At 37.9% G+C, this 24,533-nt stretch overlaps 4 long non-coding RNA genes across 4 annotated transcripts; all 4 read left to right on the top strand.

The window, feature by feature from the left end:
• The first annotated feature begins 1,237 nt into the window (after nt 1–1,237).
• LOC148632154 (uncharacterized) lies at nt 1,238–4,650 on the top strand. Its single transcript, XR_015934447.1, has 6 exons — nt 1,238–1,436; nt 2,500–2,599; nt 2,738–2,799; nt 3,210–3,306; nt 3,518–3,679; nt 3,791–4,650. It is a non-coding gene; the product is annotated as an uncharacterized LOC148632154 (long non-coding RNA).
• A 2,531-nt stretch (nt 4,651–7,181) lies between these two features.
• Nucleotides 7,182–13,437, top strand: LOC148632153 (uncharacterized). Its single transcript, XR_015934445.1, has 6 exons — nt 7,182–7,256; nt 11,908–12,007; nt 12,146–12,207; nt 12,575–12,671; nt 12,883–13,044; nt 13,155–13,437. It is a non-coding gene; the product is annotated as an uncharacterized LOC148632153 (long non-coding RNA).
• Nucleotides 13,438–16,554: 3,117 nt separating this feature from the next.
• On the top strand, nt 16,555–19,266 carry LOC148632152 (uncharacterized). Its single transcript, XR_015934442.1, has 6 exons — nt 16,555–16,621; nt 17,679–17,778; nt 17,917–17,978; nt 18,388–18,484; nt 18,712–18,873; nt 18,984–19,266. It is a non-coding gene; the product is annotated as an uncharacterized LOC148632152 (long non-coding RNA).
• A 2,853-nt stretch (nt 19,267–22,119) lies between these two features.
• On the top strand, nt 22,120–23,808 carry LOC148632151 (uncharacterized). The gene is made up of 3 exons (XR_015934454.1): nt 22,120–22,450; nt 23,509–23,608; nt 23,747–23,808. It is a non-coding gene; the product is annotated as an uncharacterized LOC148632151 (long non-coding RNA).
• The last annotated feature ends 725 nt before the right edge of the window (nt 23,809–24,533 follow it).

The raw sequence follows: 24,533 nt of genomic DNA, 5'->3' as shown, positions 1-24,533 counted from the left end.
TACATGTGATTTAGCAACATGAAAGGGAATAGCTTCTTATCGGATTATGGTCTTGGTTAACTGCCTAAGGCTGACCTAAGTGCCTAACTTTCTGACTTTCTTTATACCTTATATGTTAAGAAGCTTCTTCTGACCAATCAGAAATGTATGCTTTATGTATGAACATTTTGCTCATCAAAGTGAGTGAGAGACAAGGTTAACAGAAATTAGCCACGGCAGTAAATGACAGCATATTTTTGGGTTCTTAAATGGTCTCTACCTGGCACACCTGCAGTGCAAACTGACACACACTGCTTAGAGAAACAGCTACTCTATTACTAATATTAATGAAACGTTTCTTATTCTATGGAACAAAAACAAACAGTAAAACTAAAACACAGATCTCTTAGCTTCCTATTTCATGAACCAGATGACTGAATGACCAAGCCTAACTAGTAGCCAGAACCCCAGTTAACCCTCCGTAACACAAACTTTAACCACACGACAGGAACTCTTTCAAACTGAGTGAAAATCATAAATGGATCCATAACTTTACATCAATTTACTATGTTGTGCCAATACCTGCATTTACATTTAGAACGAATGATGTCATAGAACCAGCATCACACCAGTTCCAGGTGTCTCCAAGGAGACAACAGAACTTCAGTTGTGTTTGCTAAAATACACACTTTGAAACATACTGTAACACTTAGTTAACATGTCTGGTTTAGTTGAAGAATCGGCTAAGGTAAGTTTCAGGGTTTAATGGTGGGATGGCACCTGTGCTTTTTTCCCCCAACCGCTAGAATATGATTCGCACCAAACCCAAAAGAAATACTGCACAGTTCAGGAACTTCATCAACCTAGCAACTGTAAAATAAGCTTACAAACAACTGAATTGAAATGCCAAAAAGTTCGGAGAAAGGCACAAACTATGTTTACTTGGGGTTTCCAAAATTAAAGCTAACTAAAACTGTAATGATAAACAATCATGCTGCCAATGGACAGAGAAATATCATGTTTTTTGAATAATGTATTATTTGTTATATAGGAACCCAGTATAAGGGAATCCCTTGCGATCCTGTCTGCAGAGATAAAGGTAAGTATTTTTTTCTCTTTAGCTCTGTCACTCCAAGAAATATAATGAACATAAATATATTTGCCAATCTTTTCATAGTAATCCAAACAACTCTGCGTGTATCTGACATTTGTAATATTTATCTACCGCAGTATAACTCTTCTGGCAAGGCGATTGCTATTGTACCTTGAAAGAAAACTGATTGGAAATGTCATGTACTCTATGGTTTCTATTGATGTCAAGTGGCAAATGTTGACTGGTGATGTTATGTGAATCTTAGGAAATGGTCATTTTTCAATCGAGTCTATGTTTCTCAGAATTTGAGACAGAGAGGTCAATCTCTGCAATCCGAGCTGAGGGCATTTCTTGGAATGGAAAGGTAAGAGCAACGTGTTCTTTGATATTCTCTTAAGACTCTTCGCCAGATTTTACGATGAAAAATGTAAATAATAATAACAAACATTATTTTATATAGTGCCTTGAAAGGTGGCTTCTTTACAGAATGACAGAACCAACTACAATAAATAACACACAAGATATGCATGATGACAATACACAGTTAGAGGAGACAGTAGATGGTCATTGTCAGTGCATTCTGAAGGTAGTTTTCCAATTTTTTGGAACAGGGTAAAAGAGGCCACCTCTACTAGAATCTTTGTCCTAACCAAAAATGTAACAAAGTATAATAATAATATTAAAAATAATAATAATAATAATAAACTTTATTTATAGAGCACCTTTCATACAAATAGTGCTTTGGTGCTTTAAAAAGCAAGCGTAAAAATAAAATATTAAAATAGAGAGATATACTTTCAGTTGTAAAGGAAAATACAGCAATACAGTAAAGCAACATACATGTCAATTAAATAAATACAAATTAGGAAAGTCGTAATAAAATAAGAACAATTAAAGAGAACTAAAACAAGAAACATAAATAGAAAGAACAAAGAACCACTTTAACTAAAAGCAAGATTTTCAAATGTTTTTTAAAACAATGTACCGAGCTTGACTGCCTAATAAAAAGTGGAAGTGAGTTTCATAATTTAGAAGCATAAAAACAAAAAGCAGCCTCTCCACTCTTTCTGCATTTCACATGTGGTATTTGCAGTAGGCCAGTATGTGCAGATCTCAGGTCAAATATAGGAACATATGAAGACAGACATTCAGTAAGGTACAGACGTGCTAGGTCGCTTAAAGCTTTAAAAACAAGTAAAAGAACTTTCAAATTTATCCTAGATAATACAGGTGACCAGTGAAGTTTTTTCAAAACAGGAATGATATTCTCTTTCTTGTATTTGTTAGGATCTGTGCTACTGCATTTCGAACAAGTAGTAAGGGATTTATTGTTTTCTTGGGAAGCCCACAAAACAGAGCATTATAATCATATCCACATCAATGTGAGCAATAGAGAAGTCAAATTAACGTGTCTAAATATCATCTAGTTCTATCCCAGGGAAGAGGGCTGTTGCCTACACAGACGACAAGACACAAAACGCTCAACTGTGCAAAACACGCATAAGGACATCAGTCAGGAGGAACAAGGTAAAGTGTTTTTACTTCTTCACCATGGTCATGTAGTTTCACTCCAAGTACTGTCATATGAAATAACTGTGGAAACGACCTCCCCAACATTTTGGGTTGTTGCATTTTGCTTCAATGAATTTTAACCTTTTCTTTTAGACATTAAGAGGAAGGACACATTCACCCTTGGTAGAGATTCAGTTGTTCTATGAGATGTCAAGGTGAGAATTAACCACCTCAGGCATAAGTCAATCCACATGACTGAAAAAGGGGCAATGAACAGGATATGGGGATTTTGCTAGTTATAAAGTACAATAATCATCATTACATGATCTAAGACTACTGAAGTATAAGCTGTGTCCCTGACTGATTAATTAGCAAATTCATCTTTGTAGAGTGCAGCTACTATCTATTCAGTGGCATTTCCTTAAAACAATTGTATTCCCACATTCTGAATATGGAGTGAGATCATGTAAGAATGTTGGACTTGTAATAACTAATTGAAGGATAATAATAATCAACGAAAGTGCTTAAAAGTATCAACAAATGCCTTCAAAGTACTTGACACGTACTTTGCTTTCAAAAGTGAAACATAATTAATGCTTACGTAAGATTTCTCTTGACTTCTCAGGAGTATACTAACTCCAAGGACAAGTAACATCACAAACCATTATTTAAGTGCTGATGTTGGAGCTGCAATACTACTACCAAGACAAAAAATGATACAGGTAACACTGCTTTCAGATTTCTAAGAATTGCTAAAATAGTATGTTTACAGAGCATTCAGAGTTGAGAATATGACAAGTTCCTACCATCTCAAACACTGCCAATCTAGAACAAAAAGAAAGTACTTGAACGCCTGCAGTAATCGAACACAAACCAGAACATATCAGTGCATGACAAGGAAATAAAGTCACAAAATGATTCTACCCTTTCAAGTCCCAAAAAAGACCGAGGAACTTACCGGAGGCGATACCTGGATTTCAAACAGAGTACAATGTAGCCACTGTAGGGGAGAAGATCACAGAGAGCTCTTCTCAGATTGCTCAGAGTCAGCCCCAGCACCCTGTCCTGACTGAAGCAGACAAAGTGGTCAAACAGGTAGGTAGAAATGAGTAAGGAACAGAGAGTATGGTTATTCTTGCATTGTTTTGTTCGTCTGTCAAAGAAAAGAGTGCTTCTGACTTTTGTCAATGTTCATCTTTATTTTAGGAGAAGAACAAACGGTGGTATCACACTTTGCTCAAGTGTATGATACCATGTGTGTACAGCAGACATCACCAAAGGAACAGGAGACACCTGAGTAGAGAACAAGAATATGAAAAGACTGATGAAAAAAGGCACCAGGAGAAATCCATTGAATATGCACAATCTCGTCCAGTATTTCAATGAAAAGTTTCAGTGTTGTTTTTAGTGTCGTCGTATTGCATACATTTATAACAATGTGTCTTGTTTAATGAACAATTTCATTTACTTTAGTAAAAAGTGTTGTTTACTGTAGTCCTAGCATGGATGCAATTGTTAGAAAAAACGGGAATGAAAAACTGAATGTTTCATATAATATGGGTTTGTGTTAACCCACACACCTAAGTGAAATGTTTGATTACGTTTACAAGACATAACACATAGTTCAGTTGAGTGTGAAAGGGAACAACAGAGAAAATCACAAACAAAACATTTGTGAAGGACTTGATGAATGTTTTTTCTTTAGAAATGACAAAAAATAAAGAATTTTTCAACAAGATGTCTTTCTATAGCGAGTTTCATTTGAGATAGTCTTTTCTTAGAAGTGCAAGAGTGGTATTCCCTACAACTTATTCCCCAATTTGATCATTCTCAGAAATTAGGAGACGGAAACCACACCTACTGTAATATTAGACCTTGTAACAAGGCAACTAGGTTTCAATGGCTTAAAAGGTGCAGAAAGAGGCTCATGTATAATGACCTCCAGTGTCCCACAGGTTTCCCAAATCATTTCTTAGAGTATGGAAAAAGAGGAAATAAAGTGTCTACAGAAAGCGTATACCCCCTTGAACTTTGTTCAGTTTGTTGCGCCAGTGCCAGAGTTTCATGCAATTAAATGAGGACCTCTTTCTCACACCACATATGTTATACTTTCAATGGGAAAAAAGGAAATATTACATTTTCACCCACATGTTAATATTTGGTAGAAGCCCTTTTCACAGCAATTTCAGCTGTGAGTCTGTTGGTAATGGGCTCCACCACCTCTGCACCAACAAGATTTGATAATATTTGAGAATTTCAGAAGTCTGTCTGGTTAAGCTGAAGAATCAGCTAAGGTAAGTTTCAGGAAGAGCATCTGATTTCTTTCAATAAAGCAGAACAGAGAAAAAACACACAATACAAAATCATGAGAATTTGTATCCATATGACACTTTGACTCGAATACTTTTATCAGACCTACACAGAGTATATACTGTACACACTTTTTCAGCCCAGGTTTATACATTTGATACATTTGGAACTGCCATTTGTAGGTGTTTTTGTGTCTTAGCTCAACACTGTGAAACCTGTAGTTACAAACATGGAGGATGAAGACATGAAGACATATATTGTACCTCTGACCGGCCTACCTTCCAAGAGGTGAAAGATGAAACTTTTCCTTTATCGTCAACTCAGTGAATGTCTTTAAACTTTCGAAAACTGTAACAAAGAATAAGTTAAAAAACTTATTTTCATTGGACCCACAGAAAAGTCAAAGTTGTCCATAGAAATGCCCGTCTAAATCAGAAATCTACAGCACAAAGGCAGTGGCCTTTCGGGACATAAGAATGAAATCAGACTTTACTCAGACGAATTGCCCTTGGTCACGGACATCTTGCTATCAGTCACTACAAAGATGTTTTCTCTCGTGCCATGGCTTGCCTGACTTGCTTCTTCTGCTGGATGGCTTCTGGTCGCTGGTCAGGATCGACAGCCAGCATGTCCTGGAGCAGTGTCCTTAGCTCCGTGCTTATGGCTCTATTTACTTTCAGGGGGATGTGGAACTGCAGCCAGGGGTTCTCATGCAGGGCCTCTCCAACAGGTCCTGACAGACATATGCTCCTGTATCGGAAACACACTTTAGTTCAATTCTAAAATATTTCTCGTAGGACTGAAGGAACCTTTGCCTGTTAAGAGTTAACAATTAGGTCCTCAAGAACTGTTTTACGGTTTTCTACACTCCTGGCTGGCCAAGGTCTCTTTAAGGTCTCTTAAGTGGAGGTGTAACTCATGTATCCTACATGTGATTTAGCAACATGAAAGGGAATAGCTTCTTATCGGATTATGGTCTTGGTTAACTGCCTAAGGCTGACCTAAGTGCCTAACTTTCTGACTTTGTTTATACCTTATATGTTAAGAAGCTTCTTCTGACCAATCAGAAATGTATGCTTTATGTATGAACATTTTGCTCATCAAAGTGAGTGAGAGACAAGGTTAACAGAAATTAGCCACGGCAGTAAATGACAGCATATTTTTGGGTTCTTAAATGGTCTCTACCTGGCACACCTGCAGTGCAAAGTGACACACACTGTTTAGAGAAACAGCTACTCTATTACTAATATTAATGAAACATTTCTTATTCTATGGAACAAAAACAAACAGTAAAACTAAAACACAGATCTCTTAGCTTCCTATTTCATGAACCAGATGACTGAATGACCAAGCCTAACTAGTAGCCAGAACCCCAGTTAACCCTCCGTAACACAAAGTTTAACCACACGACAGGAACTCTTTCAAACTGAGTGAAAATCATGAATGGATCCATAACTTTACATCAATTTACTATGTTGTGCCAATACCTGCATTTACATTTAGAACGAATGATGTCATAGAACCAGCATCACACCAGTTCCAGGTGTCTCCAAGGAGACAACAGAACTTCAGTTGTGTTTGCTAAAATACACACTTTGAAACATACTGTAACACTTAGTTAACATGTCTGGTTTAGTTGAAGAATCGGCTAAGGTAAGTTTCAGGGTTTAATGGTGGGATGGCACCTGTGCTTTTTTCCCCCAACCGCTAGAATATGATTCGCACCAAACCCAAAAGAAATACTGCACAGTTCAGGAACTTCATCAACCTAGCAACTGTAAAATATGCTTACAAACAACTGAATTGAAATGCCAAAAAGTTCAGAGAAAGGCACAAACTATGTTTACTTGGGGTTTACAAAATTAAAGCTAACTAAAACTGGAATGATAAACAATCATGCTGCCAATGGACAGAGAAATATCATGTTTTTTGAATAATGTATTATTTGTTATATAGGAACCCAGTATAAGGGAATCCCTTGCGATCCTGTCTGCAGAGATAAAGGTAAGTATTTTTTTCTCTTTAGCTCTGTCACTCCAAGAAATATAATGAACATAAATATATTTGCCAATCTTTTCATAGTAATCCAAACAACTCTGCGTGCATCTGACATTTGTAATATTTATCTAACGCAGTATAACTCTTCTGGCAAGGCGATTGGTATTGTACCTTGAAAGAAAACTGATTGGAAATGTCATGTACTCTATGGTTTCTATTGATGTCAAGTGGCAAATGTTGACTGGTGATGTTATGTGAATCTTAGGAAATGGTCATTTTTCAATCGAGTCTATGTTTCTCAGAATTTGAGACAGAGAGGTCAATCTCTGCAATCCGAGCTGAGGGCATTTCTTGGAATGGAAAGGTAAGAGCAACGTGTTCTTTGATATTCTCTTAAGACTCTTCGCCAGATTTTACGATGAAAAATGTAAATAATAATAACAAACATTATTTTATATAGTGCCTTGAAAGGTGGCTTCTTTACAGAATGACAAAACCAACTACAATAAATAATACACAAGATATGCATGATGACAATACACAGTTAGAGGAGACAGTAGATGGTCATCCTGGTCAGTGTATCCTGAAGGTAGTTTTCCAATTTTTTGGAACGGGGTAAAAGAGGCCAGGTCATTCCGGTTCCGGTCGAGAGGGAACGCTGGCGCATTTGGCTGCCGCTCCTCTCACCAGTTTTTCATTTCTATCTACTTATTTATGTTTTTTTTCCCTTTTTCTCCTCGATTGCACTGATTTCTAGTTTATCTATTTTCATCCGCTTCACGTTACAAGTTCACAGGTGCGACTTCCACTGCATTGTGAACTTACTCAACTGAAGACTTTCACCTCTTGCTACCGCCTTCTCTGGATTTCCTTCCCGTCTCGTTTCATCAATCATGTCTCTGAGGTACACTGCACTGCAACTTCTTCAACTAAAACAAAGCTACTTCCTGGTCAAAGACACATTCGATTACTGCCGTTTTACTGGGATTTTACGACCGACTCGCTACATCCATCGCAGCACAGGACACCGTTCTCTACGTTCGTCTGCCTGCGGAGTCTCTATCCCTGCCTTTCGCCGCACGTCTGTAAGTCCATCACGTACCGGCGCCGATCTAAAAAATCTCCTCTCACTACCGCACCTGGACCGCACTCCGCTTCCCCCCGCATCCCCGAGACTGGCCAGATCAGCGCTACTCAACACCCGCTCCGTTAACAGCAAGGCTCTTCTTTTATGTGACATTATCAAAGAAAAACAACTGGACCTTCTGTGCTTAACCGAAACATGGCACAAACAAAACGATGGACTCCTGTTCAACCAACTAGTTCCTCCTGGATATGGTTTCTTTGACCTTCCGCGTCTTTCAGGCAGAGGCGGGGGCATCATTGTTATTTACAACCTTTTTTACAGTCTAAGTCCTATAGCTATACCTCCTCCCTCTTCTTTTGAGTGTCTTGTTTTAAATGTTTCTATCCCCCAATCTACTATTATTGCCACAGTTTACAGACCACCCAAACCCAGTGGAGTCTTCTTAGGTGAGTTTGCTGATTTTCTCTCATTCTTATCCCTTACATTTAAAAGGATCCTTATTCTAGGGGACTTTAATATACACATTGATTCAACTTCCTCCAGTCTGGCTAAAGACTTCCTTTCTCTTTTGGGATGCTTTGACCTTGCTCAGTTTGTTTGTACCCCTACACATAACAAAGGACACACCTTAGATCTAATTATTGCAAATGACTCCTTTGTCTCCCACTGCTCCCCCCTTGATCTAGGCCTCTCTGACCACTTAGCCATTCTCTTCAATCTGGAATTACCTGTTTCTAACACTTCCCCCTCACGCTCTGTAAATTTCCGCAACTGGCGATCAATTGATCACCCAAGGTTTGCAAATTCTGTTCTGTCCTCCTTATCCTGTTTCTCTTCCTCTGACCCTCTAGAGGACAAAATACAGTTACTTGACAATGCTCTTTTATCTACCCTCGACACCTTTGCTCCTTTAAAAACTCGAACCATCTCCTTCTCTCGCCCTGCCCCCTGGTACAATGACCATCTGCGTTTCATGAAGGCAGCCTCTCGCAAACTTGAGCGTAGGTGGCGTCTTTCCGGCCTAAATGTACATTATCAGGCCTGGAGAGATTACTTATCTGATTATAAGGTTACTATAGAGTCTGCTAGATCCACCTACTTCTCTCACATCATTGAAAATCACCAAAACAATCCCAGACATCTTTTCTCCACCATCAACAGACTGCTCAAGCCAAACTGCCCCACCACATTACCTGCCTCATCAAAACTTTGCAACACATTCTTAGATTTCTTTAGTTCTAAGATTGACAACATCCGGCATCACATTCTCTCCACTACGGATATAATTTCCACACCTCCTCCCTCCTCATCCAACTTCTCTGGTTCCCGTCTCTCCAGCTTCTCTCTTCTTGACTCAGCATCCCTAAACAAACTAGTTACGCGCATGAAACCCACCACATCTATTTTAGATCCCATTCCCACCACTTTATTCCAGTCCTGTTTCTCTTCTCTCTGTCCCATTGTCCTCAATATAATACATGAATCCTTGAGCACCGGCATTGTACCAACGGTCCTCAAAACTGCTGCTATTACCCCAGTGCCAAAGAAGCCTAACATGGCTCTCGACAATCTTAACAACTTTCGCCCCATCTCCAACTTACCCTTTCTCTCTAAAATTCTAGAACGTGCTGTCACACTTCAGTTACATAACCACCTCATGACAAACAACCTTTTCGAACCCCTCCAATCTGGCTTCCGTCAACTTCACAGCACAGAAACCGCCCTAGTCAAAGTCACCAACGATCTCCTAATAGCTTCTGATTCTGGTTCTCTTTCCATACTCATCCTTCTTGATCTCAGTGCTGCCTTTGACACTGTTGACCATAACATCTTGCTTTCTCGTCTCGAGACTGTGTTTGGAGTCTCTGACACTGCCCTCAAATGGTTTAAGTCTTACCTCACTGATCGCTGTCACTTTGTCTCTCTCAATGGGTACAGGTCTGAAATTGGTCTTGTCAAGTCTGGTGTCCCTCAGGGCTCAATACTGGGCCCCTTGCTCTTCAGCATTTACATGTTCCCACTTGGTCAGCTTTTAAGATCACATGGCCTCAGCTTTCATTTTTACGCTGACGATACTCAAATATACATCCATACCAAACCCGACACTGATGTGGCTGTCTCTATTCTATCTAATTGCATCTCTGACATAAAAATTTGGATGACTCAAAACTTCCTTCATCTTAACTGTGACAAGACTGAAGTCATGCTTATTGGTACCCCCCATCAACTTCGCAAAGCCAGTCCTGTAACCCTGTCTGTAGATGGCTCTGTACTTGAGCTCCAATCAAAATTGAAAAACCTTGGGGTTATATTCGATTCTGGCTTAACATTCGACCCACATGTACAGCATACTGTCAAAACATCTTTTTTTCACCTTAGAAATATCGCAAGACTACGCCCTATGCTATCATTAACTGTGGCTGAAAAGCTGATCAACATATTTGTATTCTCTCGAATTGACTACTGCAATGCTCTGCTCCCTGGGGTATCTAAATCTACTCTGAACAAGCTGCAGTATGTCCAAAATTCAGCAGCCAGAATCCAGACCAGATCTAGTGCAAGTGTTCACATTACTCCTATCCTGGAGTCCTTGCACTGGCTTCCGGTCAAATTCCGCGTAGACTTTAAAATCCTCATGCTCACCTACAAGGCTTTACATGGCTTGGCACCTCAATACCTGTCTGAACTTTTATCGCCCTACTCCCCACCTCACAACCTCCGCTCTTCAAATTCTGCCCTCCTTACTGTCCCCCAAGCCCGTCTACATTGTATGGGCGACAGGGCCTTCTCCTGCTATGCCCCCAAGCTCTGGAACTCCTTGCCCAAGGATATTAGAGAGTCACCTTCTCTAAACTCCTTCAAATCCAGACTCAAAACCCTCCTTTTCAGAAAAGCCTTTACTTAACTGGTTCCATTCTTCACCCCTCTGCTCTTCTTAATACCATCTTCCACGGTCTCCTCTATTGTTATTGTTGTATTGCTGTAATTATAATTGTGTCCTGTCTTGTGAAATTTTTCTTATTTATTGTTGTAGTCTTCTTATTTATTGTTATTGTCATCCTGTAAAGCGCTTTGAGAAGCCACCTTTAAAGGCGCTATATAAAATAAAGTTTATTATTATTATTATTATTATTATTAGAATCTTTGTCCTAACCAAAAATGTAACAAAGTATAATAATAATATTAAAAATAATAATAATAATAAACTTTATTTATAGAGCACCTTTCATACAAATAGTGCTTTGGTGCTTTAAAAAGCAAGCGTAAAAATAAAATATTAAAATTGAGAGATATACTTTCAGTTGTCAAGGAAAATACAGCAATACAGTAAAGCAACATACATGTCAATTAAATAAATAAAAATTAGGAAAGTCGTAATAAAATAAGAACAATTAAAGAGAACTAAAAAAAGAAACAGAAATAGAAAGAACAAAGAACCACTTTAACTAAAAGCAACATTTTCAAATGTTTTTTAAAACAATGTACCGAGCTTGACTGCCTAATAAAAAGTGGAAGTGAGTTTCATAATTTAGAAGCATAAAAACAAAAAGCAGCCTCTCCACTCTTTCTGCATTTCACATGTGGTATTTGCAGTAGGCCAGTATGTGCAGATCTCAGGTCACGTATAGGAACATATGAAGACAGACATTCAGTAAGGTACAGACGTGTTAGGTCGCTTAAAGCTTTAAAAACAAGTAAAAGAACTTTCAAATTTATCCTAGATAATACAGGTGACCAGTGAAGTTTTTTCAAAAAAGGAATGATATTCTCTTTCTTGTATTTGTTAGGATCTGTGCTACTGCATTTCGAACAAGTAGTAAGGGATTTATTGTTTTCTTGGGAAGCCCACAAAACAGAGCATTATAATCATATCCACATCAATGTGAGCAATGGAGAAGTCAAATTAACGTGTCTAAATATCATCTAGTTCTATCCCAGGGAAGAGGGCTGTTGCCTACACAGACGACAAGACACAAAACGCTCAACTGTGCAAAACACGCATAAGGACATCAGTCAGGAGGAACAAGGTAAAGTGTTTTTACTTCTTCACCATGGTCATGTAGTTTCACTCCAAGCACTGTCTTATGAAATAACTGTGGAAACGACCTCCCCAACATTTTGGGTTGTTGCATTTTGCTTCAATGAATTTTAACCTTTTCTTTTAGACATTAAGAGGAAGGACACATTCACCCTTGGTAGAGATTCAGTTGTTCTACGAGATGTCAAGGTGAGAATTAACCACTTCAGGCATAAGTCAATCCACATGACCGGAAATGGGGCAATGAACAGGATATGGGGATTTTGCTAGTTATAAAGTACAATAATCATCATTAAATGATCTAAGACTACTGAAGTATAAGCTGTGTCCCTGACTGATTAATTAGCAAATTCATCGTCGTAGAGTGGAGCTACACTGAATATGGAGTGAGATCATGTAGGGAATGTTGGACTTGTAATAACTAATTGAAGGATAATAATAATCAACGAAAGTGCTTAAAAGTATCAACAAATGCCTTCAAAGTACTTGACACGTACTTTGCTTTCAAAAGTGAAACATAATTAATGCTTACGTAAGATTTCTCTTGACTTCTCAGGAGTATACTAACTCCAAGGACAAGTAACATCACAAACCATTATTTAAGTGCTGATGTTGGAGCTGCAATACTACTACCAAGACAAAAAATGATACAGGTAACACTGCTTTCAGATTTCTAAGAATTGCTAAAATAGTATGTTTACAGAGCATTCAGAGTTGAGAATATGACAAGTTCCTACCATCTCAAACACTGCCAATCTAGAACAAAAAGAAAGTACTTGAACGCCTGCAGTAATCGAACACAAACCAGAACATATCAGTGCATGACAAGGAAATGTAGTCACAAAATGATTCTACCCTTTCAAGTCCCAAAAAGGACCGAGGAACTTACCGGAGGCGATACCTGGATTTCAAACAGAGTACAATGTAGCCACTGTAGGGGAGAAGATCACAGAGAGCTCTTCTCAGATTGCTCAGAGTCAGCCCCAGCACCCTGTCCTGACTGAAGCAGACAAAGTGGTCAAACAGGTAGGTAGAAATGAGTAAGGAACAGAGAGTATGGTTATTCTTGCATTGTTTGTTCGTCTGTCAAAGAAAAGAGTGCTTCTGACTTTTGTCAATGTTCATCTTTATTTTAGGAGAAGAACAAACGGTGGTATCACACTTTGCTCAAGTGTATGATGCCATGTGTGTACAGCAGACATCACCAAAGGAACAGGAGACACCTGAGTAGAGAACAAGAATATGAAAAGACTGATGAAAAAAAGCACCAGGAGAAATCCATTGAATATGCACAATCTCGTCCAGTATTTCAATGAAAAGTTTCAGTGTTGTTTTTAGTGTCGTCGTATTGCATACATTTAAAACAATGTGTCTTGTTTAATGAACAATTTCATTTACTTTAGTAAAAAGTGTTGTTTACTGTAGTCCTAGCATGGATGCAATTGTTAGAAAAAACGGGAATGAAAAACTGAATGTTTAATACAACATGGGTTTGTGTTAACCCACACACCTAAGTGAAATGTTTGATTACGTTTACAAGACATAACACATAGTTCAGTTGAGTGTGAAAGGGAACAACAGAGAAAGTCACAAACAAAACATTTGTGAAGGACTTGATGAATGTTTTTTCTTTAGAAATGACAAAAAATAAAGAATTTTTCAACAAGATGTCTTTCTATAGCGAGTTTCATTTGAGATAGTCTTTTCTTAGAAGTGCAAGAGTGGTATTCCCTACAACTTATTCCCCAATTTGATCATTCTCAGAAATTAGGAGACGGAAACCACACCTACTGTAATATTAGACCTTGTAACAAGGCAACTAGGTTTCAATGGCTTAAAAGGTGCAGAAAGAGGCTCATGTATAATGACCTCCAGTGTCCCACAGGTTTCCCAAATCATTTCTTAGACTATGGAAAAAGAGGAAATAAAGTGTCTACAGAAAGCGTATACCCCCTTGAACTTTGTTCAGTTTGTTGCGCCAGTGCCAGAGTTTCATGCAATTAAATGAGGACCTCTTTCTCACACCACATATGTTATACTTTCAATGGGAAAAAAGGAAATATTACAATTGTATACATTTTCACCCACATGTTAATATTTGGTAGAAGCCCTTTTCACAGCAATTTCAGCTGTGAGTCTGTTGGTAATGGGCTCCACCACCTCTGCACCAACAAGATTTGATAATATTTGAGAATTTCAGAAGTCTGTCTGGTTTAGCTGAAGAATCAGCTAAGGTAAGTTTCAGGAAGAGCATCTGATTTCTTTCAATAAAGCAGAACAGAGAAAAAACACACAATACAAAATCATGAGAATTTGTATCCATATGACACTTTGACTCGAATACTTTTATCAGACCTACACAGAGTATATACTGTACACACTTTTTCAGCCCAGGTTTATACATTTGGAACTGCCATTTGTAGGTGTTTTTGTGTCTTAGCTCAACACTGTGAAACCTGTAGTTACAAACATGGAGGATGAAGACATGAAGACATATATTGTACCTCTGACCGGCCTACCTTCCAAGAGGTGAAAGATGAAACTTTTCCTTTATCGTCAACTCAGTGAATGTCTTTAAACTTTCGAAAACTGTAACAAAGAATAAGTTAAAAAACTTATTTTCATTGGACCCACAGAAAAGTCAAAGTTGTCCATAGAAATGCCCGTCTAAATCAGAAATCTACAGCACAAAGGCAGTGGCCTTTCGGGACATAAAAATGAAATCAGACTTTACTCAGACGAATTGCCCTTGGTCACGGACATCTTGCTATCAGTCACTACAAAGATGTTTTCTCTCGTGCCATGGCTTGCCTGACTTGCTTCTTCTGCTGGATGGCTTCTGGTCGCTGGTCAGGATTGACAGCCAGCATGTCCTGGAGCAGTGTCCTTAGCTCCGTGCTTATGGCTCTATTTACTTTCAGGGGGATGTGGAACTGCAGCCAGGGGTTCTCATGCAGGGCCTCTCCAACAGGTCCTGACAGACATATGCTCCTGTATCGGAAACACACTTTAGTTCAATTCTAAAATATTTCTCGTAGGACTGAAGGAACCTTTGCCTGTTAAGAGTTAACAATTAGGTCCTCAAGAACTGTTTTACGGTTTTCTACACTCCTGGCTGGCCAAGGTCTCTTTAAGGTCTCTTAAGTGGAGGTGTAACTCATGTATCCTACATGTGATTTAGCAACATGAAAGGGAATAGCTTCTTATCGGATTATGGTCTTGGTTAACTGCCTAAGGCTGACCTAAGTGCCTAACTTTCTGACTTTGTTTATACCTTATATGTTAAGAAGCTTCTTCTGACCAATCAGAAATGTATGCTTTATGTATGAACATTTTGCTCATCAAAGTGAGTGAGAGACAAGGTTAACAGAAATTAGCCACGGCAGTAAATGACAGCATATTTTTGGGTTCTTAAATGGTCTCTACCTGGCACACCTGCAGTGCAAAGTGACACACACTGTTTAGAGAAACAGCTACTCTATTACTAATATTAATGAAACATTTCTTATTCTATGGAACAAAAACAAACAGTAAAACTAAAACACAGATCTCTTAGCATCCTATTTCATGAACCAGATGACTGAATGACCAAGCCTAACTAGTAGCCAGAACCCCAGTTAACCCTCCGTAACACAAAGTTTAACCACACGACAGGAACTCTTTCAAACTGAGTGAAAATCATGAATGGATCCATAACTTTACATCAATTTACTATGTTGTGCCAATACCTGCATTTACATTTAGAACGAATGATGTCATAGAACCAGCATCACACCAGTTCCAGGTGTCTCCAAGGAGACAACAGAACTTCAGTTGTGTTTGCTAAAATACACACTTTGAAACATACTGTAACACTTAGTTAACATGTCTGGTTTAGTTGAAGAATCGGCTAAGGTAAGTTTCAGGGTTTAATGGTGGGATGGCACCTGTGCTTTTTTCCCCCAACCGCTAGAATATGATTCGCACCAAACCCAAAAGAAATACTGCACAGTTCAGGAACTTCATCAACCTAGCAACTGTAAAATAAGCTTACAAACAACTGAATTGAAATGCCAAAAAGTTCAGAGAAAGGCACAAACTATGTTTACTTGGGGTTTACAAAATTAAAGCTAACTAAAACTGTAATGATAAACAATCATGCTGCCAATGGACAGAGAAATATCATGTTTTTTGAATAATGTATTATTTGTTATATAGGAACCCAGTATAAGGGAATCCCTTGCGATCCTGTCTGCAGAGATAAAGGTAAGTATTTTTTTCTCTTTAGCTCTGTCACTCCAAGAAATATAATGAACATAAATATATTTGCCAATCTTTTCATAGTAATCCAAACAACTCTGCGTGCATCTGACATTTGTAATATTTATCTACCGCAGTATAACTCTTCTGGCAAGGCGATTGGTATTGTACCTTGAAAGAAAACTGATTGGAAATGTCATGTACTCTATGGTTTCTATTGATGTCAAGTGGCAAATGTTGACTGGTGATGTTATGTGAATCCTAGGAAATGGTCATTTTTCAATCGAGTCTATGTTTCTCAGAATTTGAGACAGAGAGGTCAATCTCTGCAATCCGAGCTGAGGGCATTTCTTGGAATGGAAAGGTAAGAGCAACGTGTTCTTTGATATTCTCTTAAGACTCTTCGCCAGATTTAACGATGAAAAATGTAAATAATAATAACAAACATTATTTTATATAGTGCCTTGAAAGGTGGCTTCTTTACAGAATGACAAAACCAACTACAATAAATAATACACAAGATATGCATGATGACAATACACAGTTAGAGGAGACAGTAGATGGTCATTGTCAGTGTATCCTGAAGGTAGTTTTCCAATTTTTTGGAACGGGGTAAAAAAGGCCACCTCTACTAGAATCTTTGTCCTAACCAAAAATGTAACAAAGTATAATAATAATATTAAAAATAATAATAATAAACTTTATTTATAGAGCACCTTTCATACAAATAGTGCTTTGGTGCTTTAAAAAGCAAGCGTAAAAATAAAATATTAAAATTGAGAGATATACTTTCAGTTGTCAAGGAAAATACAGCAATACAGTAAAGCAACATACATGTCAATTAAATAAATAAAAATTAGGAAAGTCGTAATAAAATAAGAACAATTAAAGAGAACTAAAAAAAGAAACAGAAATAGAAAGAACAAAGAACCACTTTAACTAAAAGCAACATTTTCAAATGTTTTTTAAAACAATGTACCGAGCTTGACTGCCTAATAAAAAGTGGAAGTGAGTTTCATAATTTAGAAGCATAAAAACAAAAAGCAGCCTCTCCACTCTTTCTGCATTTCACATGTGGTATTTGCAGTAGGCCAGTATGTGCAGATCTCAGGTCACGTATAGGAACATATGAATACAGACATTCAGTAAGGTACAGACGTGCTAGGTCGCTTAAAGCTTTAAAAACAAGTAAAAGAACTTTCAAATTTATCCTAGATAATACAGGTGACCAGTGAAGTTTTTTCAAAACAGGAATGATATTCTCTTTCTTGTATTTGTTAGGATCTGTGCTACTGCATTTCGAACAAGTAGTAAGGGATTTATTGTTTTCTTGGGAAGCCCACAAAACAGAGCATTATAATCATATCCACATCAATGTGAGCAATGGAGAAGTCAAATTAACGTGTCTAAATATCATCTAGTTCTATCCCAGGGAAGAGGGCTGTTGCCTACACAGACGACAAGACACAAAACGCTCAACTGTGCAAAACACGCATAAGGACATCAGTCAGGAGGAACAAGGTAAAGTGTTTTTACTTCTTCACCATGGTCATGTAGTTTCACTCCAAGCACTGTCTTATGAAATAACTGTGGAAACGACCTCCCCAACATTTTGGGTTGTGGCATTTTGCTTCAATGAATTTTAACCTTTTCTTTTAGACATTAAGAGGAAGGACACATTCACCCTTGGTAGAGATTCAGTTGTTCTACGAGATGTCAAGGTGAGAATTAACCACTTCAGGCATAAGTCAATCCACATGACCGGGAATGGGGCAATGAACAGGATATGGGGATTTTGCTAGTTATAAAGTACAATAATCATCATTACATGATCTAAGACTACTGAAGTATAAGCTGTGTCCCTGACTGATTAATTAGCAAATTCATCTTTGTAGAGTGCAGCTACTATCTATTCAGTGGCATTTCCTTAAAACAACTGTATTCCCACATTCAGAATATGGAGTGAGATCATGTAAGAATGTTGGACTTGTAATAACTAATTGAAGGATGATAATAATCAACGAAAGTGCTTAAAAGTATCAACAAATGCCTTCAAAGTACTTGACACGTACTTGCTTTCAAAAGTGAAACATAATTAATGCTTACGTAAGATTTCTCTTGACTTCTCAGGAGTATACTAACTCCAAGGACAAGTAACATCACAAACCATTATTTAAGTGCTGATGTTGGAGCTGCAATACTACTACCAAGACAAAAAATGATACAGGTAACACTGCTTTCAGATTTCTAAGAATTGCTAAAATAGTATGTTTACAGAGCATTCAGTCTCATAGAGAAAATAAGTTGAGAATATGACAAGTTCCTACCATCTCAAACACTGCCAATCTAGAACAAAAAGAAAGTACTTGAACGCCTGCAGTAATCGAACACAAACCAGAACATATCAGTGCATGACAATGAAATGTAGTCACAAAATGATTCTACCCTTTCAAGTCCCAAAAAGGACCGAGGAACTTACCGGAGGCGATACCTGGATTTCAAACAGAGTACAATGTAGCCACTGTAGGGGAGAAGATCACAGAGAGCTCTTCTCAGATTGCTCAGAGTCAGCCCCAGCACCCTGTCCTGACTGAAGCAGACAAAGTGGTCAAACAGGTAGGTAGAAATGAGTAAGGAACAGAGAGTATGGTTATTCTTGCATTGTTTGTTCGTCTGTCAAAGAAAAGAGTGCTTCTGACTTTTGTCAATGTTCATCTTTATTTTAGGAGAAGAACAAACGGTGGTATCACACTTTGCTCAAGTGTATGATGCCATGTGTGTACAGCAGACATCACCAAAGGAACAGGAGACACCTGAGTAGAGAACAAGAATATGAAAAGACTGATGAAAAAAAGCACCAGGAGAAATCCATTGAATATGCACAATCTCGTCCAGTATTTCAATGAAAAGTTTCAGTGTTGTTTTTAGTGTCGTCGTATTGCATACATTTAAAACAATGTGTCTTGTTTAATGAACAATTTCATTTACTTTAGTAAAAAGTGTTGTTTACTGTAGTCCTAGCATGGATGCAATTGTTAGAAAAAACGGGAATGAAAAACTGAATGTTTAATACAACATGGGTTTGTGTTAACCCACACACCTAAGTGAAATGTTTGATTACGTTTACAAGACATAACACATAGTTCAGTTGAGTGTGAAAGGGAACAACAGAGAAAGTCACAAACAAAACATTTGTGAAGGACTTGATGAATGTTTTTTCTTTAGAAATGACAAAAAATAAAGAATTTTTCAACAAGATGTCTTTCTATAGCGAGTTTCATTTGAGATAGTCTTTTCTTAGAAGTGCAAGAGTGGTATTCCCTACAACTTATTCCCCAATTTGATCATTCTCAGAAATTAGGAGACGGAAACCACACCTACTGTAATATTAGACCTTGTAACAAGGCAACTAGGTTTCAATGGCTTAAAAGGTGCAGAAAGAGGCTCATGTATAATGACCTCCAGTGTCCCACAGGTTTCCCAAATCATTTCTTAGACTATGGAAAAAGAGGAAATAAAGTGTCTACAGAAAGCGTATACCCCCTTGAACTTTGTTCAGTTTGTTGCGCCAGTGCCAGAGTTTCATGCAATTAAATGAGGACCTCTTTCTCACACCACATATGTTATACTTTCAATGGGAAAAAAGGAAATATTACAATTGTATACATTTTCACCCACATGTTAATATTTGGTAGAAGCCCTTTTCACAGCAATTTCAGCTGTGAGTCTGTTGGTAATGGGCTCCACCACCTCTGCACCAACAAGATTTGATAATATTTGAGAATTTCAGAAGTCTGTCTGGTTTAGCTGAAGAATCAGCTAAGGTAAGTTTCAGGAAGAGCATCTGATTTCTTTCAATAAAGCAGAACAGAGAAAAAACACACAATACAAAATCATGAGAATTTGTATCCATATGACACTTTGACTCGAATACTTTTATCAGACCTACACAGAGTATATACTGTACACACTTTTTCAGCCCAGGTTTATACATTTGGAACTGCCATTTGTAGGTGTTTTTGTGTCTTAGCTCAACACTGTGAAACCTGTAGTTACAAACATGGAGGATGAAGACATGAAGACATATATTGTACCTCTGACCGGCCTACCTTCCAAGAGGTGAAAGATGAAACTTTTCCTTTATCGTCAACTCAGTGAATGTCTTTAAACTTTCGAAAACTGTAACAAAGAATAAGTTAAAAAACTTATTTTCATTGGACCCACAGAAAAGTCAAAGTTGTCCATAGAAATGCCCGTCTAAATCAGAAATCTACAGCACAAAGGCAGTGGCCTTTCGGGACATAAAAATGAAATCAGACTTTACTCAGACGAATTGCCCTTGGTCACGGACATCTTGCTATCAGTCACTACAAAGATGTTTTCTCTCGTGCCATGGCTTGCCTGACTTGCTTCTTCTGCTGGATGGCTTCTGGTCGCTGGTCAGGATTGACAGCCAGCATGTCCTGGAGCAGTGTCCTTAGCTCCGTGCTTATGGCTCTATTTACTTTCAGGGGGATGTGGAACTGCAGCCAGGGGTTCTCATGCAGGGCCTCTCCAACAGGTCCTGACAGACATATGCTCCTGTATCGGAAACACACTTTAGTTCAATTCTAAAATATTTCTCGTAGGACTGAAGGAACCTTTGCCTGTTAAGAGTTAACAATTAGGTCCTCAAGAACTGTTTTACGGTTTTCTACACTCCTGGCTGGCCAAGGTCTCTTTAAGGTCTCTTAAGTGGAGGTGTAACTCATGTATCCTACATGTGATTTAGCAACATGAAAGGGAATAGCTTCTTATCGGATTATGGTCTTGGTTAACTGCCTAAGGCTGACCTAAGTGCCTAACTTTCTGACTTTGTTTATACCTTATATGTTAAGAAGCTTCTTCTGACCAATCAGAAATGTATGCTTTATGTATGAACATTTTGCTCATCAAAGTGAGTGAGAGACAAGGTTAACAGAAATTAGCCACGGCAGTAAATGACAGCATATTTTTGGGTTCTTAAATGGTCTCTACCTGGCACACCTGCAGTGCAAAGTGACACACACTGTTTAGAGAAACAGCTACTCTATTACTAATATTAATGAAACATTTCTTATTCTATGGAACAAAAACAAACAGTAAAACTAAAACACAGATCTCTTAGCATCCTATTTCATGAACCAGATGACTGAATGACCAAGCCTAACTAGTAGCCAGAACCCCAGTTAACCCTCCGTAACACAAAGTTTAACCACACGACAGGAACTCTTTCAAACTGAGTGAAAATCATGAATGGATCCATAACTTTACATCAATTTACTATGTTGTGCCAATACCTGCATTTACATTTAGAACGAATGATGTCATAGAACCAGCATCACACCAGTTCCAGGTGTCTCCAAGGAGACAACAGAACTTCAGTTGTGTTTGCTAAAATACACACTTTGAAACATACTGTAACACTTAGTTAACATGTCTGGTTTAGTTGAAGAATCGGCTAAGGTAAGTTTCAGGGTTTAATGGTGGGATGGCACCTGTGCTTTTTTCCCCCAACCGCTAGAATATGATTCGCACCAAACCCAAAAGAAATACTGCACAGTTCAGGAACTTCATCAACCTAGCAACTGTAAAATAAGCTTACAAACAACTGAATTGAAATGCCAAAAAGTTCAGAGAAAGGCACAAACTATGTTTACTTGGGGTTTACAAAATTAAAGCTAACTAAAACTGTAATGATAAACAATCATGCTGCCAATGGACAGAGAAATATCATGTTTTTTGAATAATGTATTATTTGTTATATAGGAACCCAGTATAAGGGAATCCCTTGCGATCCTGTCTGCAGAGATAAAGGTAAGTATTTTTTTCTCTTTAGCTCTGTCACTCCAAGAAATATAATGAACATAAATATATTTGCCAATCTTTTCATAGTAATCCAAACAACTCTGCGTGCATCTGATATTTGTAATATTTATCTACCGCAGTATAACTCTTCTGGCAAGGCGATTGGTATTGTACCTTGAAAGAAAACTGATTGGAAATGTCATGTACTCAATGGTTTCTATTGATGTCAAGTGGCAAATGTTGACTGGTGATGTTATGTAAATCTTAGGAAATGGTCATTTTTCAATCGAGTCTATGTTTCTCAGAATTTGAGACAGAGAGGTCAATCTCTGCAATCCGAGCTGAGGGCATTTCTTGGAATGGAAAGGTAAGAGCAACGTGTTCTTTGATATTCTCTTAAGACTCTTCGCCAGATTTTACGATGAAAAATGTAAATAATAATAACAAACATTATTTTATATAGTGCCTTGAAAGGTGGCTTCTTTACAGAATGACAAAAAGCAACTACAATAAATAATACACAAGATATGCATGATGACAATACACAGTTAGAGGAGACAGTAGATGGTCATTGTCAGTGTATCCTGAAGGTAGTTTTCCAATTTTTTGGAACGGGGTAAAAGAGGCCACCTCTACTAGAATCTTTGTCCTAACCAAAAATGTAACAAAGTATAATAATAATATTAAAAATAATAATAATAAACTTTATCTATAGAGCACCTTTCATACAAATAGTGCTTTGGTGCTTTAAAAACCAAGCGTAAAAATAAAATATTAAAATTGAGAGATATACTTTCAGTTGTAAAGGAAAATACAGCAATACAGTAAAGCAACATACATGTCAATTAAATAAATAAAAATTAGGAAAGTCGTAATAAAATAAGAACAATTAAAGAGAACTAAAAAAAGAAACAGAAATAGAAAGAACAAAGAACCACTTTAACTAAAAGCAACATTTTCAAATGTTTTTTAAAACAATGTACCGAGCTTGACTGCCTAATAAAAAGTGGAAGTGAGTTTCATAATTTAGAAGCATAAAAACAAAAAGCAGCCTCTCCACTCTTTCTGCATTTCACATGTGGTATTTGCATTAGGCCAGTATGTGCAGATCTCAGGTCACGTATAGGAACATATGAAGACAGACATTCAGTAAGGTACAGACGTGCTAGGTCGCTTAAAGCTTTAAAAACAAGTAAAAGAACTTTCAAATTTATCCTAGATAATACAGGTGACCAGTGAAGTTTTTTCAAAACAGGAATGATATTCTCTTTCTTGTATTTGTTAGGATCTGTGCTACTGCATTTCGAACAAGTAGTAAGGGATTTATTGTTTTCTTGGGAAGCCCACAAAACAGAGCATTATAATCATATCCACATCAATGTGAGCAATGGAGAAGTCAAATTAACGTGTCTAAATATCATCTAGTTCTATCCCAGGGAAGAGGGCTGTTGCCTACACAGACGACAAGACACAAAACGCTCAACTGTGCAAAACACGCATAAGGACATCAGTCAGGAGGAACAAGGTAAAGTGTTTTTACTTCTTCACCATGGTCATGTAGTTTCACTCCAAGCACTGTCTTATGAAATAACTGTGGAAACGACCTCCCCAACATTTTGGGTTGTGGCATTTTGCTTCAATGAATTTTAACCTTTTCTTTTAGACATTAAGAGGAAGGACACATTCACCCTTGGTAGAGATTCAGTTGTTCTACGAGATGTCAAGGTGAGAATTAACCACTTCAGGCATAAGTCAATCCACATGACCGGGAATGGGGCAATGAACAGGATATGGGGATTTTGCTAGTTTTAAAGTACAATAATCATCATTACATGATCTAAGACTACTGAAGTATAAGCTGTGTCCCTGACTGATTAATTAGCAAATTCATCTTCGTAGAGTGGAGCTACACTGAATATGGAGTGAGATCATGTAGGGAATGTTGGACTTGTGTTGGACAGATTTCTAAGAATTGCTAAAATAGTATGTTTACAGAGCATTCAGAGTCTCATAGAGAAAATAAGTTGAGAATATGACAAGTTCCTACCATCTCAAACACTGCCAGTCTAGAACAAAAAGAAAGTACTTGAACGCCTGCAGTAATCGAACACAAACCAAAACATATCAGTGCATGACAAGGAAATGTAGTCACAAAATGATTCTACCCTTTCAAGTCCCAAAAAGGACCGAGGAACTTACCGGAGGCGATACCTTGATTTCAAACAGAGTACAATGTAGCCACTGTAGGGGAGAAGATCACAGAGAGCTCTTCTCAGATTGCTCAGAGTCAGCCCCAGCACCCTGTCCTGACTGAAGCAGACAAAGTGGTCAAACAGGTAGGTAGAAATGAGTAAGGAACAGAGAGTATGGTTATTCTTGCATTGTTTTGTTCGTCTGTCAAAGAAAAGAGTGCTTCTGACTTTTGTCAATGTTCATCTTTATTTTTTTTT

The sequence above is a fragment of the Lepisosteus platostomus genome, unplaced genomic scaffold (assembly GCF_059453375.1).
Source record: "Lepisosteus platostomus isolate fLepPlt1 unplaced genomic scaffold, fLepPlt1.hap1 Scaffold_65_H1, whole genome shotgun sequence".
In the NCBI taxonomy this organism is placed as follows: domain Eukaryota; kingdom Metazoa; phylum Chordata; class Actinopteri; order Semionotiformes; family Lepisosteidae; genus Lepisosteus; species Lepisosteus platostomus.
The sequence above is the reverse complement of the archived record's forward strand: the minus strand, read 5'-3'. Positions and strand labels throughout refer to the sequence as shown.